Source organism: Excalfactoria chinensis, chromosome 1 (genome assembly GCF_039878825.1).
Source record: "Excalfactoria chinensis isolate bCotChi1 chromosome 1, bCotChi1.hap2, whole genome shotgun sequence".
Lineage (NCBI taxonomy): Eukaryota > Metazoa > Chordata > Aves > Galliformes > Phasianidae > Excalfactoria > Excalfactoria chinensis.
Genome location: NC_092825.1, coordinates 95,101,298 through 95,112,600, shown reverse-complemented (window position 1 = coordinate 95,112,600; position 11,303 = coordinate 95,101,298). Strand labels below are relative to the sequence as shown.

Below are 11,303 nucleotides of genomic sequence, written 5' to 3'. Positions count from 1 at the left end.
TTTCACTTCCTTCTGGATTCTTTAACTTTTATTTATTTATTTATTTACTTTTCTTTGGTTCATTTTCCCTGAGATTTGATGATGAACAGAAATATATAACTGCAGACAGTTAAAGGGCTTAACTCACTCTAAGAACTGTTAAGTATTGGAAATTTTAATTCATACTGCTACAGAGGTAATCCATTGTCTTACATGTCTTTATTCCTCCTCCTTCTTCCTCACACTCGTGTCCTTGAATACTTCCTCAGTTGTCTCCTTGTCACATGGCTGCTTTCCTTCATTAAACACACTTGAGTTGCAGCATCATGAAATGCTGTGCCTGCTGCAGTCCTGGCGCCCAGTGAGCTGTTTCCATTGCATGCAAAGATCAAAGCAGCTCATGGTCTCCTCTCACAGACACCAGACACTCAAATATTGCCAGATATGCCTGAAAGACAAGCAGATAGCTTTCATTTTTACAGGGTTTATTTTTGTTGTGATTGTTTGTTTTTAGAAGGAAAAGGAGAGACGATATTTTGTATTTATTGAGGGTAATTACACATTCTTAATTGGGGTAACTATATATTCTTGCTGGCTTGCTTGCTTGCTTGTCTTTTAAAATTCAGTTCCTTTCCTTTTCTGAAAAGAAAATAGTCTTAGACTGTGCTATGAAATGGACCAATCTAATTTTCCAGAAATTTCTACAGACACAGTAGCATCATTATTACTAAATATACATAACCTTCAATTTTGACTTAGAAATTTGATTAGCTGTTCCTTAAAAACAGTTACCTGGTACAAACTGTTAGGCTTATGCCTGAAATAAGTTTGGAAGGGTTTTGTGATTTCTCTGCAGTGTATCCTGAAACTTTATTCTCCAGTGAGTGTTTCTTCTGATAATTCTTTTGAAAGAGAATTAGTGCGTAGCAAATAAGGAAGACTGAGCATATCTTACATGACTGACTGAAAAAGCAAGGCTTGTTTAGCCTAGGAAAACATAAGATAAGAGTGTAGATGATTGCTTTCTGTAAGTACATCTGGGAACAAACACAGGGAAGAAGAAAGATCTATTAAAACTAGAAGACAGTATCAGTGCTAGAACAAAAGTACGTAATTTGGCCTGAAAATTGCACTGTAAATTAGAAGATTTCCAACTATCGGAAAATGAAGTTGTAAAGCAGTGCCTAAAAGAAGCAGCAAAAGCTGTGGACATGGACTAGTCCTAATAAAAGAAAAAGTAATTATGTGAGCAAGACTATACTATGATTTACCTACAACAGCAGATAATTGAACTTGGTGAAGGACAGTCCTTACATTTCTTTTTTTGTTTGTTTGCTCGTTTTCCTGTCTTAAGACTGGAAAAAAAAATTCCAAGAGCAAACTGACCAGTTAAAATCTCTGTCCAATATAAATGTATTTTTCCTCCAGTGCACTGTGCTATGAAGTATCTCTCAATAAGAGAAAATGAGTCTTTACCTCTGTTAATGGCAATGCAGTTCATCTTGGACATAGAAGACATTAGCCATTATTATATAGCACCCACTGATAGTTCTTACATTTCTTACTACATGAAGAGAAACGTAGATGTTTATTCCAGAGCTGTTCTTAATTTAGCTGTACATGGTTTAACTTTTGAATCCCTTTGATTCAGAAAAGTGTTCTGATTTCGTGTAAACACAAAAATCAAATTACTTATGTCAGTTTAAGGTACATTATTCATTATTTGGCACTTCTTTTGTAATAATGCACAAACATCATGAGCGTTGGCAGATCTGGCAGAGCAATGTGATGTGCAATTAGTTTTAAAACTGAGCCAATTATATATTAGGTTACAACATAGGTATCAATTCAGTTTCAGAGAGCTTGAGTAAGTACATGGTATTCTGTTTTGTAAGTGCCTTAAAATGCCATTTCACACATTGTTTGTGGTTTTGCTAGTGGCATTTGTTTCACCTGTTTAAGATGTCAATATTCATAAAATTCTCAGGGAAAAAAAAACAACAGCAAATCAAGACAAACAAACAAGCAAACAAACAAAGCTGCCTATAAACTTCCAGTCCTCAATAAAATGGAAGAATTCAAAAGTAAATCAAAGACTTATACTCTTAGATATGATCTCACTTACTCTTCCTCTACCTCCCTCCACCTAAAAATATGTAAAATTGGTGGGACTTAATACAAGATGGTGGCTCCTGTTGCATGGCAGCTTCTCTGAAATTTAAATTCTCAGTTATAGTTGGTCCTTTATTCAGTGGTTCAAAAAATTTATACAAATAAGAAGTTGATAATGAGAAGACCAGAGAAAGGCCTGTCATCAAGTCAAGGTAAACATATATTCTTTCTGTTGCACTAAAGAGAATGTCTCAGAAGAGCTGCAGGTTACATTTTCTATTCAACTGTGTAATTCACTCCTTAACAGAAATATGTGATTTTTGACTAAAAGGTGAGAGGTTGCTCCCAATTGAACATCAACTATTCTTGATACTGATCCACAGACAACTTCCTCTGAGTGCACTGGGTTTCTTTAGTCTGCATTCTACATTTGCAGAATTACATTACATTATTTATATTTACAATAAAATGCTGGTATTTGCTTGATTTAAAAAGAAAACACAAGTCACTACAGTTATTCCAGTTGTATTTATGATATTTGCAAGGGTAAACACAAATAATTTTTCATTAACATTTCCCCCTTCAGAGAAAAAGGTTATCCAATTTATTAATCTACTGCTATAACACTGGATGGTAGTAGAGTAAGAATTTAAGATTTAGACACAAAGTTATAGAGTCTGTAAAAATGTAAAAAAACAGGAACAGTGTCTGATCTTTTCTGATGTGATATTTTTGGAAGTGTTTAAAACAGTTCAGCTCCTACTTTAACCCACTGTCAGGTCTTCAGAGTTCAACTTGTCTTTAACAGGGAGTCAAGATACTTTCTAAAAGTATGAACTTTTATAAAGAAGTATTATAAATGAAGATATATTTTATAATATTATGAGAACAGTGAATATCTGATTTTTCTTCCCTGAATTTTAGTTGTTCTTCCATTAACTATGAAATTAATTAATTGCTTCATTTTCAAACATTTTTTTTTTTTTTAAACATTCTGGAAAACTTTTGTCATATTTGCTTTATGATCTGACTGGATTTGCTTCAAAAAAATGAAGAAATGAAAGATGAAGAAAAAGACAAACTAATCTACGAATTTTCATGTGTTGCACTCATTGTGGTGATGCTAGATGCCAAGTCAATAAAACAAATTGTGGCTGTATAATGAAATGTTCAGGAGTCATGAACTGCCAAAATTAAATGACCATGATCAGTTTTAGCTCTTGTCCTTTTTGTATTATGCTAACACCAATAATGCAATCATCTAGAAAGACAATACACACTTTGTTTATTTTTTCCCTTTCAGGAATTTTCCATTTATTTTTAAATAAAACTGACTCTTACATATATCTTTCAGAAATGAGTTTTCTCATTGTTGATTTTTTACGATCATAATATACAACACAACGTTAAAGTTTGTACTATGGAAATAAGAAGATCGTTCTCCAATCTAGAATAAAACAAAGCGCTGATATAAAAGAGTTCCTAAAAGTCGAAAAACAACATAGCTGATCAAAAGGGAATGCAGATTTATGACTCCTAATTACCTTATTTTTACAGACACGGTCTTTCTGTCCAGATAGCCTTGTTCTGCCAGTCTGCTAGAAGTTATCAGCTCATATTACTCTATAATGTCAGTATAAAACAAAGCATAATGCCATTTTCGGACTATCAAATCACACCTAGTGAGATTTACTGCTGGGATCTGAGGTCTGTTTCATTCTAACTTCAAACCCTTCTTCTCCTGTGTAGGCCAGTCTATGACTCAAATAAAATACTGACTCATACTTTCTCTAATTTAAAGTTCATTTAAGCCTATGGGGACTGTTCTACTGACATTAATGGGCTTTGTACTTAGACCTTTTAACACACTGTGAAGACCCTAAGTTAAGTCTCCAGACAGCAGTCCAAATTCCTTTAAAGGGTGTGATAAGCAGTATCACCAAGTGAGTGGTACATACACTATTCCCCTCTGATATATGTTTGTACCAATGGCTCTTCTACCTGCTAGATCAGCAACACTCTGTGCTGATGACAAAGCAGTTTACTGCACATACTTGAAAGGCAACATCATGAGAATTTGGTGTATTTTTTGCAAAAGTAGTAAAAAGAGATTGTAAAATAATTTATAAGTTGTGGGAAAAATTAAGCATTGGTCTTCCTGTTACTGAAGCCTTTTATTGCCTCTTAGTAAATAAATAAATAAATAAATAAAAATAAAAAATATATAATTAGGGAGAAATCTGATTTAAATTATTAATACATGTTTTCATATAAATAAAGAGACAGATAAAGAAACAATATTTTTAGAATCTCATTTCACTGAAAAATATTATTTTATGAGTTGTGTAATGAAACTGACAAATTCAATGCAAAGGTACAAATAACTTTATTAATATTATAGATAATGTAGAAAAAATAGTATTTTAAAGAGTCCCACGATCACTGAAAAGCATAGTTAAGCAGTATGTCAATGAGACACAGCACAAAGTCAGAAAGCAGACTGATGCCAATGATTTACATTATTCTATGGCACCATGGTATATCTATTGAGAAACAGTAAAAACTGAATGATGTCTGAAAAAGTAGAAAACTATAAGTCTGTAGGCCACAGTCAAGGTACACAAGGCCACATTCTCGGCACCAGAAGAGGTAAGCTTGTTAACTTGCTAACAAGGTTAACTTGTGTGATAATGTCAAACAAAGAGAATTCCTACAGCTGGAAAGCATTAATTATCTCATCAACAAAATTGTAAAAAATAAAAAGTACTTACCGACAAACAAAAGCCAACAAAGACCTCTGAGATGCTCATATCTTATATAACACATTTTGACATTTTCAAGAACAGACAGAAAAGCTGCATTGAGGATAAAAATAAAGATCTGGGAAGATTGTAGCAGAGTAAAATGAAAATGGAAGGAAAGGGAAAAAATAAAAACTTAATTCAAGTCTTATTATCAACTCAGTCCACCTACCTACTTCTAAGGCTTATATCAACGGACTAAAAGCTTCCCACAAGTTTCAGGAATGCAAGACAATTCTGTACATAAAACTGTCTCAGCAGTCCACAGAGCTACATTATTTCACATCTACTGGTAAATTTGCTGGACTCAGCAGCTTTCTACTCCACATACTTTTAGAACTGTTAAATCCAACAGGGATACGTGAATAAAACATTTTCCAGCACACAGGAAAAGGAGGGTAACTACCAAGAGAGTTATTTATTTATTCATTTATTTTTAAAATAATAATAATAAAAGTTGAGCATCCTAATACTAATACATGAAATTCAAGATCAAGGTCATTACACTTATATATGCACTGTATATGCATATGTATATGTAACCTCCTATCAAATGTATATACTTATCTATAACCTTCTACTCAAAACTCAGATCACAAAGAACATCGGTGAAGTAACCACAGATGATAACTAATACAAAGAATAAGGTAACTGAAAATGTTTATTTAAAGTCAGAAAGTATAGCATATCCAGGAAACAGCTGATATTTTAATGAGAGAAAATCTTAACCTACTTAATAATGATATTTTGGGAAATACTAAATGTCTCTGAATTAGCTTAGGAAACTAATGATTAGATATTTTCCCTAGTGCAAAGAACTACAAAATGGTTGCTCTGGGCAGTGAATTTGATTGCACATTTGAGAAATTCCAAGCACTGCTGTGCTCTAATTTTTGTATTAAAACCTCTAAATAAATTGTGTGAAACTATTCAGAGGGAATTTGCAACTTGACTGCAATTCTTGTTTAAAGCAAAAAACAGCAACCTTACAAATGGAAATAAATATTTTGAGAGCTTTATGAAATATTCATAAATCACATTTTAAAGTCCTAAAAATTTAGAGCTCAGATTCATTTTTTTTCAATTTCAGGTATACATATGAATATTACTGAGCAAAACTACAGATGCTAAATATTAAAACAAATCCATGAAAGTGAATTTCACAGTAATGGTGTTCTTTCTACAGAACAAAGCAGAATACATGTAGGAAATTAGGAGTCTTTTTTTTTTTTTTTTTTTTTTTTTTTACTTTTTTTTTTTTACTTTTTTTTTTTACTTTTATTTCTTATTTTATTTTTATTTTGAAAAAAAAAAAAAACAAAAAACAAAAAAATAACCACACAACAAGCAAACAAACAAAAAAACCCCGACATAATATGAGATTAAAATCAACATAATTTATTGACGAAAAAATTAGAAATAGACAGAATGTCACCCAACCAGAAACTTACTATTTGCTGCTAAGGAAAGAGACAATACTATATTCAGAGTACCTGTTAATAGAAAAAGTGAGTTTTTACCCTTCTCAGTAAATATGGAATGACTCCATTCCTGAAACATCTGTCAGAGAAGTTCCATTTATGATCAAAACTATGTACAGATTACTATACTACTGCATCCTTTGCCACTGAATCATACAACAGAGATTTCCAGAGTACAAAAATTACAAAATATCACACTTTTCCTGTAGGAAAGAATTAGAAGAGACCAGGAATCTACTGAGAACAGAGCAATTAAAGGGTTAATATCTGACTGGGGAAGGAGGAGAAACTTATGATAGATTATTAATGGAAAACTTACCAGTTATTTCCCTAGTCCCTACAAATCTACAAAGAAATTTAGTTCTTAAAAGTTGTGATTTGTGTTTTCCACTGGAAAGAGAAATATTCCAGCTAATGTAGCACCTTTTGAAAATTCTTTTCATTTTCCACCTAGAGAATAACAGTAACAACAACAACAAAAGACTTTTAGAATATATCATGTAAAACACTACTTAAAATTGTGTACATAACCTGTGCTTAGCCTACATTCTGTCTTGGACATTTACTTCTGTATTTGATATTCCAGTTAAAAACGTTCATCAGATTTAGCACCCATGAAAGAAAATAATTTGTACCTCAAGTTAATGGTTGAATTCAGACAGAGATTAAACTTTAGGAATTTGGAAAGCTTGCTTAGTTTCTAGTCAATAAATCATCTTCAATTGTCACGTACCATTCCCTGCTATTTAATATCTTATTGTATTTTGCCTACTAACAAGTTAGGTTGTATCTTTTCTTAGTTTTGTTTAACTTATCTTTTTACATGCAATTACTGTGAAATACTTATAAAGAAATTTTAAAAATTGTTGCTTTCCAAAACATGTAGATATCTATGTCCCTGTCTATTTCAAGTTTATAATCCCATACTTCAAACAATAAAGCCCAAATGCACAGCTCTTAGCAAAAAATAGAATAGATCCAAATACATTTCCAAGGCAGCAAACTGATCTAGCCTCAAATTTTTGAGGTTATTAAAAAAGAAAAAGAAAACAACATCACAATTTGAAGTTTTGTCTTTGTCTGTAATCCTCTGAGTATAACTCTCACTGCAATTGATATTGAAAAAAGGCAAATATTTGTATATTCATTTTTAAAATGTTTTTATGCCCTAATCTCTTACACTACTTGTTGCTGAAAAATATTACAAGTAAACGGAACAGTCAGTATCAAAACTTTTCATCTAATATGCTAAAGTTTAACCAAAGTATAAAAATCAAAATAAAATTGTCTACTCCTTGAAGGATTTCACATTCTCCAGCAGTACCATTCCTGACATATCCCTAAATCTTACAGAATTTTTTATAATGATGTGATTTAAAATGCACACTGTTATTGACACAGATTCAGCTAGGAAAGATGCACATTGCTGGATTATCTCACATTATGGATATTATAAAAGAGTGAACACTGACAGAGCAAAAAGTTTATTACATATAATGCTTCCTCAGAAAGTCAATAAAGTAGCACACAAATATACTAGACCTATCTTTTATATTCTTTTCTACAAGTAAAACACACTGTAGATTAATTGAGAAACAGTTATTTTGGTATGCTAAATAGAATTCAACCATAAATTCATGCATGGCATAACCTGAGACCGAGTTTTATATCTTGAGGGCTGAGTATCCTACATTTGCAACTAAAGAAAGGATTAAAACAAAGTAAAGCAATCATGGGAATTGAGTAGTGTAAGAAGAAAGAGATCCTTGAACAGGGCTTCCTGATACCTCTGTGTGCTGCTATCTGTGATAAAAATACATTAAAATATCTTAACAAAATAAACAATACTGAGGGAATAGGCTATCTATTATTTGTCCCATTTAAGTGAAAACCATTATGCAGCATGATTGCATTGAACAGTGCTGAGCTGGTACTCTTTGAAATGAGAGTGAATAATTTACTCAAAAGGGAAGTAAAATCTTCCCCAGAGGAAAACTGAATGCCTTAAGTTGACAGACTTGCTGTTCTACACAGACAAAGTAGGATGCTCATTTCTCATGTTTTTTTGTGAGCTGCTAAAGCTGTCATTAGTTTTACCTTAGGTTACCCAAACCATCATTAACACAACACTAGGTTTCTTTTGAGTTTGCCTAATCTGAAGGGAGGATGTTTTAACCATATGGAGCACTTAGATTTGCAGCTTTGTATGTTCATGTCATAGTCTATGATGGTGATGGCCAGATTTTTAAACTTGAATTAGATTACATCTGTGTTTAATTAACATTTTTCACATAAGTACAGAACCTGAGTTTAGAGAGGTATCTGAAGTGCTTGCATTATTGTAGTAATCTGGGATTAGCTTTCATCTGTGTGTTTTTCTGCTGTAAATGAAAACTTCTTTGCTATAATGAAATATTTCAAGCAACATCTCCTGCTGAGATGTCTCAGAACATATTTCAATATTTATTTGTAGTCTGGCATTACAATTGTAACTAGGTAAAAGAAATTACAAACCCTTGCACTAAAGAAAAAGAAAGCATCCTATTTGAGATGCAAAGCATGTCTCAGTACAGGTTGGGATATAGTCAGCAGGGCCAGAGTAATTATTCTTCTACTTTACTCCGTTCTTTTAAGGCCAGACTTCCAATGCTTCATCCACTTCTAGGTTCTTGGACAAGCTCAATGCATCCCTAAGAGTATGAAATCAGGGAAAGTGGCAGGAGATCTGCATGGATGAACAAGGAGCTCAAGGAAAAATTCAAAGGGAAGAAGGAGGTCAAAAACAAAAAGAAAAACAAATAAACAAACAAACAAAGATGGGAGACAAGAAGCTTAAAGTATTTTTGATAACAGTCACAATTTACTACAGCAAAAAAACCCCAATCAACCAATGTAAACTGATTATTCACACAGATCTCTGTAATGTTTTTCTTATGCTTCTAAGAAGCAATATACAGTTAAGCATACATTACAAGGTGGGTTTTTACTTATGCAATAGTGAATTGATATAGAAACACATAGTTATTTAAATTTGCCAAGAGAACTGTTATTTCCCTCCTCAGCCGCATTCTTAACACAACTGAAAACCACCAGGACTTTTCTGGGCTCTGAATGATTATAACAGTGTTCTAGGTAGATCCAGTTGTCATGATATCCATAATTTTAAACCAGAAAATTGCTGTCTTTCTTCCAATGACTTAATAGTCTTATTTTCTTTCCTGAAACTAGAACAATCTTGGTTTTGTCTGCATTACTACAGTTCTAACCTCAACACTGAATTCATGGTTTCTCCAACAATAATCTAGCTAGAAAAATCTCAGAATTTAAAATGTTGGTGGCCCAATCTTCACAAAAAAAAAGATACTGATACATTCATATTTACGTCACCTGACAGCTTCTCTTGCAGCTGGGATGCTCAGCAGTCAAGCAAGTTTTGAATAAATTTGAACTTGGAAATGTTTTCTAGTAAATCAAAATCCAATTAAATTAGTATGTCATAGGCTAGATTATCTCCCCAGATAATCTGCATGTTTTTTACATTTTAAAGCTGTTTGTTGTTGGTTTGTTTGTTTGTTTTTTGTTTTTAAGATTCAGGGTACTTCTCATATAACATGTGGATATGAATTACACTGAGCCCAGAAGTGACAGTGAAAAATATTATCGAATCATAGAATATCCCAAGTTGGAGGAGACCCATAAGAATCACTGAGTCCAACTCCTGGCTCCACACAGAACTACCCCAAATTCAAACCCTGACAGTGTTCAAACAATCTCTGGATTCCGGATGTCTGGGGCCACAGTGACTGCTCTGGGAAGCCTATTCCATGTCCACTGCCCTCTGGTGGAGAACCTTTTCTGAACTCTCACCTGATCATCCTGTGAATCAGCTCCATGACATTCCCTTAGGCCCTGTTGCTCAAATTCAGACTTTTAAATAATTCTCTGCAGAGAAAACTACTAAGAAGTATGACTCAGGGCAGAAAACACCTTCAGCTCCCACTCAGTATTCATAGATTATATATTAAAAAATAATTCCTTAATGTACAAATGAATAGAAGCCAATTTGGTTGGAAAAGTAATGTACTATTTCATCTTGGTATTCTAGCAAGGATTTATCTTCTTACACTTGCTTGCTTTGAAAATTTGGACAAAAGCTGAGGAAGGAATGAATAAAATAAATAATTTATTTTTGAATTTACAAAAAAAAAATCAAAGTAATTTTAAAGAATATTAATAGACTAGCCTTCGTTTGGAAAAAAAAAAAAAAAAAAAAAAAAAAAGAGTTAATGTAATGAATCAGAATTGATACAATGAGACATCAGGAAGATTTCCCTGTGCTTCCTTTCTCATTTTATAGCTTCAGATCTCACTACATCAAATCTTTAACTTGATTAATATCACATTTTTTAAAGTTGGAAAACAATAAATTTGGAAATTTTTAAAGTTGGAAAACAACAAATAAGATTTCCTTCACCTCCAAATTTGACTGTCCACTGGCTTCAGTTATTGAATGGTGATTATATTTCTAGAACAAAATCAAGTCTATGGTATTTTCCAGTTTAGAAAGGGTCACTTATCTGCTGCTAAAGTAAAGTAACAAATGCTACTCTGTGTGTTGACGCTTACTGACATTGAGATGAGAAAAACCATTGACACTATTTGTCTTAAAGCCCAAGTGCATCATCACTCATAAGACATGTTTCCTTAGCTAAGGAGCAAAGATTCATAACCTTGATCTCCCACAGTACCACTGAAATGGCTAATAGTGATTTTTTAATGCAAATTCATGTTCTTACAAAACTAATTTAAGTGTCATCCAATTTTCTTATCTGTGGTCATATGCTCAAAAAGTAATTACTCTTCTAGCATTTTTAATTAAAATGATGATATCTATGGTTCTAGATGCATTAAGTGTACTATAGATCTCAGA

General features: G+C 32.7%; 1 long non-coding RNA gene across 1 annotated transcript in view; it reads right to left on the bottom strand.

Annotated features, from left to right (window-relative positions):
* Positions 1-315: 315 nt before the first annotated feature.
* The window catches only part of LOC140248051 (uncharacterized), a 92,427-nt gene continuing 81,439 nt past the window's right edge, over positions 316-11,303 (bottom strand). The window contains exon 3 of the long non-coding RNA XR_011902799.1: positions 316-427. This is a non-coding gene — a long non-coding RNA (uncharacterized lncRNA). The remainder of the gene's footprint in view (positions 428-11,303) is intronic.